Source organism: Octodon degus, unplaced genomic scaffold (assembly GCF_000260255.1).
Source record: "Octodon degus isolate 3935 unplaced genomic scaffold, OctDeg1.0 scaffold00013, whole genome shotgun sequence".
Classification (NCBI taxonomy): domain Eukaryota; kingdom Metazoa; phylum Chordata; class Mammalia; order Rodentia; family Octodontidae; genus Octodon; species Octodon degus.
The window spans coordinates 4,752,564-4,761,122 of NW_004524589.1; the positions used below are offsets into that span (position 1 = coordinate 4,752,564).

Here is an 8,559-nt window from a genome sequence, read left to right on the forward strand (position 1 = left end):
CAAATGGGGCCACAATAGCTGCAATAATTTTTCTGTTTGGAGTGCACATAATGTTTATTTATTTTTTTCAGGTGGCAAACCTGGCTTTATTTTGGAAAAGATAATTGAATGGGTCTTTGGTGGAGGGCGTGGGCAAGAAGGGGTACCCCAGGACATTACCCCAGTAATGTCCCCCCAAGGGTGGGTTGAGGGCTAAACTAAGCCTCAGGTGGGTCTCTTGCTCCCAGAGCTCTCTCCTACAGCTGTCTCCCCACGGGCTCTGGGGCAGCCTCGAGAGGTACGGTCTGGAAGTGGCTGCTGTGGCCCATTCTCTTGGGCAGGACATCAGAGGTCTCAGACACCAGCTTCTCATCATGAGTCTCAGTCTTCTTCACAACCACAGCAGGCTTGGTGCGAGCGAAGCTAGAGATTTGGAAGCTCCCAAAGCCAGGGCTTATGAGGCCCCCACAGGGTGAGCTCACCATTCCTGCATAGCCACTGGTGGTCTTCTTGTGGATGCCCAAGTTCTGCATCCTGCCTCCAGCCTGTTCTCCTCGCCCTCCAGCCTTGTGGTAGGTGACAATCTCGATGTTCAGACATGGTGATGCTTGACGATGTTTGACCTTCACGAGCTCCTGGTACTCGCGCAGCTGCCGGGCCACGTCCTGCTTGGCCTTCTGCAGGGTAGCCTCCACCGGTGCCAGCTTGGCGCTGGCATCCTAAACGGCCATCTCCCCATGCTGCTCGGCATCAGCGATGGCCGCCTCCAGGAATGCTCTCTGGCCTTTGAGGGCCTCAATCTGTGCCTGCAGGCGGCTGATGCTGCGGTTCATCTCAGAGATCTCGGACTTCGTGCGGCAGAGGTCATCCTCGTGCTTCCCAGTCAGAGTCTGCAACTCTTCATGCCTGATCTGGTACATGCTCTCGGCCTCCGCCCGGCTGTGGTTGGCGATCTCCTCACACTGGGCCTTGACCTCAGCGATGATGCGCTCCAGGTCCAGGGAGCAGCTGTCGTCCATGGACAGCACCACGGATGTGTCCGAGCTCTGAGACCGCAGCTCACGGATCTCCTCTTCATACAGCTGCCCGAGGAAGTTGGTCTCGTCAGTCAGCCCTTCCAGGCGTGACTCGAGCTCCACCTTGTTCATGTAAGCTTCATCCACATCCTTCTTAATGAGGACAAATTCAGGCTCCATCTCTGTGCGCTTGTTGATCTCATCTTCATATTTATTCTTGCCCACCCCCTGCATGTTGCCAAGTTCCGCCTCCAGCTTCAGTTTCTCCTGACCCAGTGAGTCCAGCTGCTGCCAGAGGTCGTTGATGTGGCTTTTGATCATGTTGTCCATGTTACTCTGGGATATCTGCTGCTGCAGGACGCTCCCCTTGGTCTCCAGCATCTTATTCTGCTGCTCCAGAAAATGAACCTTGTCGATGAAGGAGGCGAACTTGTTTTTGAGGTTCTTGATCTGCTCCTTCTCCTGAATACGCATGGCCTGGATGTTGGGGTCCCCCTCCAGGTTCAGGGGGTTCAGCAGGCTCTGATCCACCTGGATGGCTGTGACGCTCTCCACACCACCAGCTCTTTCATAGCCACCCATCCTTGGCAGCTCCAGAAGCTGCAGCTGCTGCCCATTCGGGAGAAGCCCGAGGAGCTGATGCGGGAAGCAGGCCCACCGGTGTAGGACAGATGCTGCAGGGCCCGGGCCGGAGGTGAACACCTGGTAGGACTTGTGGGTCACCCTTATGGACTTGGTGGAGGCTGGAGTGGAGGTAGGCGAACTGAAGATGGAGACTTGAGAAGGAGCCTGGCAGCCACTTCTGGACTGTAATAATATTTAAAGCTCTTTTTTGAGTTAGCATTTTAAAGTCAGATTATTTCACCGAAAAATAAGAGCTTCTGCAATTTTGTAAAACCTGAAGATAACCTAGCACTGTCTCTCCTCTCAAAGGTGGAGCTGTTTACAAATGCGCAGTTCTCACTGAGTAGAGAGAGCGTCACCAAGCCAACTCTGAGAGGGGTCCGTGTCTCCCATGCTATTGTTGGGGTGTGGAGGGGCCTGGCCTGAACTGGTATGCGGATGATGATGCTTTACTGCCAGGGAGTTTTAGGCTAAGGCGAGGGCCACACTGATGCTTTGCTTGTTTGCCTTTGTTTGTTAATTCATTAAATTTGTTTTTAACAAATTTGTGGCTCCTCAAGGAATATATCTTGAAAATATTACTAAAGAATATGTGTTTGTTTAAGTTTTTATTGGTACCTGTTTGTAGCATGATATGATCTCATTTGTCCCTGGGAGTTGGTGTATGTTCCTAGCCTGCCTTTTTCCTTCCTTCCTTTACTCTGCTTAGCCATCTCTTCATCCCCCCACCCCACGTTTTTCCACGTACCTAGGATCAAACTTGGAACCTTGCTCTTGGCAGCCAGGAGTTTATGCTGCTGAGCCATATCCCCAGCCTTTGGTCCCTTTTTTATATGTTCTACATAGAAGTCCTTTGTCTGAGGGACAGCCAGCTAAATTTTTCTCCCCAATCCATGGGTTTCCTTTTCACTCTGTTTATTTCTTTTGTCATGCAAAAACTTTTTTAAAAGATGAGATCCCAGGGGTTGATTCTTAGAAATCCTTCCCTTGTTTTTAATTATTCCCAAAACTGGAACATCACAGGACTTCTGGGTCTTGCTTGTCTTTTACTCCTTAGTTCCTATGTAACAACATTGTACTTACATATATTTCATTACATCATTACATATAAATTATCTTTATTTTTTCTGCACTAGCTTTTACAACTAGAGCCTTGCACATGTTAGATCAGTAATGTTTATTTATATGATTCTTTAAAACATATCCTACTAAATTCATTTGAACTGAAAATGACTTCTGTTTCTACCAGAAAATGTTTGATTTTGTTGATTTACTTGACAGTAAGTGTGTCAATAGATTATATTGTAGATGTTTTTATAAATCATGGGAACTAAATTTGAAGTTTAAAAGTTTTGATGAAAATATGTTTTAAGAATATAGTAATATAAAAGTGTTATGGACTGGCCTGATGGTTCAGTGGACTAAAGTGCCTTCTTAGGCAGAGTGCAGTAGCCAGGGTTGGATCCTTGGCATGCTGTGCTGGCCCCACCCCTGGGGCACACTGAAGTGGTGGTGGCCCACAGCACTTGGTAGGCTGAAAACAAGAAAAAACAAACAAACAAAAGTTAGGGGCCGGGGAGATGGCTCAGTAGAATAAACACTTCCCTGGAAAGTGCAAGGACCTAAGTTCAATCTCCAGTTCTGCAAATAAAAAGAAAGAAAGAAAGAAAGAAAAGAAAGAAAGAAAGAAAGAAAGAAAGAAAGAAAGAAAACAGGAAAATTATTACGAGCCCATGTGAGACCCTGTCTCTATCCTAAATACAGAAAAAAGGTGTTACATTAAAATATATTAGCAGAAGAATAATAAACCTAATAATGCTTTTATTTTCTCAATTCTTTTTGAATATTTTGGGCTAAAAGGATTTTTGCTATCTGGACATGGTGGAACAGACCTATAACTAACCAGTGTAAGCATTTTGCAGTCACTGAGGAAGGAGGATGACGAACTTGAATACAATCTGGCAACTTGATGGCTTAGCAAAACTCTGCCTCACAATAAAAAAAAAAGAAAAAAATTAAAAATGGGCTGGGGACATAACTAAGTGTGAGTGCCTGGACTCATGCTCCTGAACTGAAAAAAAAGAAGAAAAAAATTCTTACAAGTAAAAGGGCTTGGGGCTGGTGAGATGGCTCAGTGGTCTAAAGCACCTACTTAGAACAAGCTTAGCAAAGCACAGGGACCGTGGTTCGATCCCCCAGCATCACATGTCAGTCAGCCCCACCCCTAGGTGGGCTGAGCTGAGCACACACACACACACACACACACACACACACACACACACACAATAATTAAATAAACTTTAAAAAAAAAAGTAAAAAGCCTCTTTAGTACTCATGTGTTATGTCTTGGTAGAAAGTTATTCTTATAAACTGCGTAAGTGAATGAATGGACATCAACTTATTTTGTTTATACTTTTTTCTTTTAATAAGCTGGAAAAGAATCTGATAGGTAATACTGCTAGAATCTAAAAAATAATTTTTAATAGTATATCATTTTGTCATTTTTGGCATATAATTCAGAGTTTAAAAAATTAGTGATGTCACAATTATAGCATTTCTTACATTCTTATCTATTTATTTGTGCAAGGTTTTTCAGTGTTTACTTTTATTAAAATAAAAATCTACAATAGAATTGAATTCATCAACTTTTGTCAATCTATCCTCACATGGAATAACTGGCAAAAAAACCCTAGTCATATTTAAACACTTCTATAAAAAATTCTATTTGTATTTATTAATTATGATGGATACTTATGCTACTTAGTTGTTTGCTAAAATGTCACTGAATGTTGAAATTTAAACTATGTATTAGTTCCAAATAAATCTGATATATAATCACCAAAATACCTTCAGGATTTTCCATTTTGAAAAATAATACAATATATAAAAATAAATCTCAGTTGAAGAAGAGAGTAAACAGACAAACTAAAGGAGAAAAAGAAGAAAAGTAAAATTTCTGAATGTCAAAAAAGAGCTTTTCTTTGTAAAAATGTTGGTAAATAATATGGCACTTAATAAGATGTTTTGCTTTCCTTTGATAGAGATTTAAGCATTCCATTTAAAAATACCATGCTTGCAGTGTATCTTAGACATATGCAGTGTAGTAATTTACATTGAAGATGAAAAAGTTAAGGTGACCCAAAAATATGTGAGGGATAGATCCTATTTCCAAAAATCATTTCAGGGGCTGAGTAAGAAGTTTTTCCTGTAGCATTTGAATTTGTGACTTCTCATTTAAAGAACACGCTTTTAAAAATTTTTTTTACTTTACAGAAAACAAAAAAACCAAAAATAAACAGCAAAAATAAAGCAGAAACAGACTGACATACAATAATATATATAGTACAGAATTTTAAAATAAGAATAGAAAGTTAACAATGGTTGTTATATTACTTATTTGTATCATCAAATCTGTTGCTCAGATTAATAGATAAAAGCATCCAAGATTGGTCAAATAATTAAACATTGGCACTTGCTTTCAATAATTTTTTCTTGTCCTTTTTTTAAACTTTTTATTATTTTTTAAATTTATTTTAAAGAGTATAATAGTAATTGATAAGACAAATAATGCATATTTACAAGAACACGATGATAGGTTTCAGTCATGCATCTTGCATTGCACGTTGCTGTCTTTGATGTAGTTGCTCAGGTTACAGGTATTAGCACATAGAGTTCATCAAAGTGAAAATTTTAAACGTTAACTGCTACTTTCAAAAAACTGATGGAAATTAGTACTACAATCATCACAGCTACTCTGTATTAATCTTCAATGATTTTTCCCCCTTCCTTTTTTCCCTATCTTTTCTCCCTTTCCTCATTTTCATTGTTTATTCCTTATAGTCTATCTCTTTCCATTTTACTATATCTATTACACCTTAGGATTTTATTTATTCTTCCAGGTGTTAACACTAGGGAGACAATATGATATTTACACATGTGGTCTGATTTATTTCACTTATGAGTATAGCCTCTTGTTGCATCCATTTACCTATGAGGGCCCCAAGTTTGTCTCTCTTTATAGATGAATAATAGTTCTTTGTATAAAAATAGCATATCTTTTTTATCCATTCCTCAGATGATGGGCATTTTGGTTGTTTGCTAGATTTGGCTATGACAAATTGTGCTACTATAAACATGGGTGCACGTATAACATTGTGGTATGATGTTTTCAGTTCTTTTGGAAAAATATCCAGAAGGGAAATAGCTGGGTTGAATGGGACTTCCAATCCTAGTTTTTTTTTTGAGGAATCTCCACACCAATTTCCACAGAAGTTGTACCAGTCTACACTCCCATCAACAGTGGAGAAGGGTTCCTTTTTCTCCATAGCCTTCCTGGCATTTGTTATTAATTGATTTGTTTATGACAGCCATTCTTGATGGGGTGAGATGATATTTCAATGTTGTTTTAATTTGCATTTCTCGAATGACTAGTGCTGTGGAACAGTTTTAATGTGTTTATTTGCCATTTGTATTTCTTCCTTTGAGAAGTGTGTATTCACCCCAGATGCTCATTTTTGGATTAGATCTTTGAATTTTGGGGACCTGATTTTTTTCGTTCTTTATATATTCTAGATAGAGGTCCTTTGTCTGGGTGTTTGTTGGTTAATATTTTTTCCCAATTTATGAGTTGTGTTTTTACTCTGTTGGTGATTTCTTTTGAAAACTGCTGAATAAGATGAGAGTCCAGTTATTGATTCTTTGAAGTGTTTCCCATGCAGTGTGACTTTTGTTCATGAACTCACTGCCTATCCATACATCTTCAAGATTTCCACCTACTTCCTCTTCCAGTAGATTTAGTCTTTCTGTTTTAATGTTTAAGTCTTTAATGCATTTTGAATTTAGTTTAGTGCATGATGATAGATCTGGATCTAGATTTAGTTTTCAGCATGTGGAGAGCCAGTTTTTCCAGCACCATTTGTTAAAGAAGCTAACTTTCTTCCAGTGATTAAGAACATGTTTTTGACTAATAGAAAATGTCTTCACTTGAAGAAAGTGAATCCAGAAAGTTTGAAATGAATCTGAAAGTACTGAGAATAATTTTTGAAAGAATGTCTACATACTGAATAGTGAGAAAGAAAGAAAAATTCTCTAAGAGTTGAAGTGGATTTCAGTGCACCAGCTGCACATTTCATGGCCACCAGAGCATTATATTCATGGCTAAGAATGGAAAGAAATCCAAAGAGCACGGTGTATACACTGAAGCTTAGCTTACTACAGACCTTATGGGGATCTGAATAGGCCCCACAGTGGCTGCATAATCTTAATTTTCTTATACACTTAATTCTTTCTCTGTTGAGTAAATATTGGTACTTTGCAGAACATAAATGAAATTACCTAAATTTAATTATTGTTCTGTATATATTTGCAGATTAGCATAGTCTGTATTTGTTTCTATAAAGATAAAAATGATAAAACCATAATTAAAAATGTTTAATAACGAATTAAGATAAAGTATTACAATGACTTAAATAATAGATATTTCAGGGAGTTGGTATCTTCTTTGATCATAATTCTTCATTTTGAAACAAGAAAGGAGAAACAAAATAATTTGCACCTTCTCACTTTGAAGTAAAGATGACATTAGAAGACAGTTCCAGCTGTGACATAAAATATAACTGATCCCCCAAATAAAGATGATATTAGCAAAAGAATGACCTAAGAGTTTTCTTTTTCTGATTATGTAGTTTTCGCATACACCAGCACCGACCTGAAGTACAAAAATAACACAGTGGGAAAATCATAATGTAATGTTATATAATGTTCATGGATTAAGTCTATAATGAATAAAAACTATGATCAAAGTGTATTATGTCTATTGACCAGTAAATTATTTTCTCAATAAATCCACTTCTTTCCCCAACCATAGTAGATCTTCCTCCTCTCACTGACAAGAAAAATCATACTGAAGTGACACAGAAAATCTGAGCACACTGGCTGGCTGGCTGGGTGGGTGGGTGGGTGAATAGAGGGAAGTCATGTGATTCAGACAGTTACCTGCACCAGTCAGTAATCAGCCCTAACCAACGAAGCAACTTCTGGTATAGTTTACTTTAAAAGTCAGTGAATCAAGGCTTAAATTGAGTAAATTACTCAGATTACATGATTTGGGAGTTTCAGTATCCGATTCGACATTTATACTTTTAACCACTATACTGTCTCCAGTAAGCTTTGAGGTCTTAGAAGGTTTCTGTTTACAGATTCTATCAGTTCCGGCTGTGTCTCCAGAACCAGTTTGAGGCCTGTCCTCAGACCTGTGGCTCTGTAATCACCCTGTCCATCGCAGTGCTTTGAGATTTCTATCTATAGTGCATACCCAAGCACAAGAATATAAAGACAAAATGATATAAAAATACAAGCAAACAAACAAAATCATGTTAAGCCATAAGTGAAGTCACAATTGATCATTTCAAATTTTTATTAGAGTTACACTATGTAACTTCAAATCATTTAAAATAAATCTATATACATTTCCGTAAACATTAGGTGTAAATTACCTTGACTTCAGTTCCCTGCCTACACATAAAGGACACTACTCCAGTCAACCAACAGAATGCATTTCTCCCTAAGATTTCATAATGTGGGAGAAAGATCTATTTTTCCCCGAAGTCCTGTATGCTTCCACCAATCTGCTGTACTCCCTAAATCCATGACATATTTAAGAACACTTAAGAATATTGATAATTATCTGTACATAATTCTAAACTAGGAAAGTTATAAAAATGTATAATTAGCCACAACATCATTTGTTTATTTCTGTGCATTTCATGCCAGTCATAAGGAATCAGGCCCCTTCATGGTCCTTGTTTTACTTAAAATCACTATCAAGAAAGGGAAGGGAGGAGTGAGTGAGACAACCCGGGGCCGCGGGATCCTGCACAGACCCAGAGCGCAGGCTCGGCAAGTGATTGAGACGACAGAGGGCCGCAGGATCCTGAATAGA

At 39.0% G+C, this 8,559-nt stretch overlaps 1 pseudogene; it reads right to left on the reverse strand.

The window, feature by feature from the left end:
• Positions 1-236: 236 nt before the first annotated feature.
• Positions 237-8,559, reverse strand: part of LOC101567145 — a 14,210-nt pseudogene continuing 5,887 nt past the window's right edge.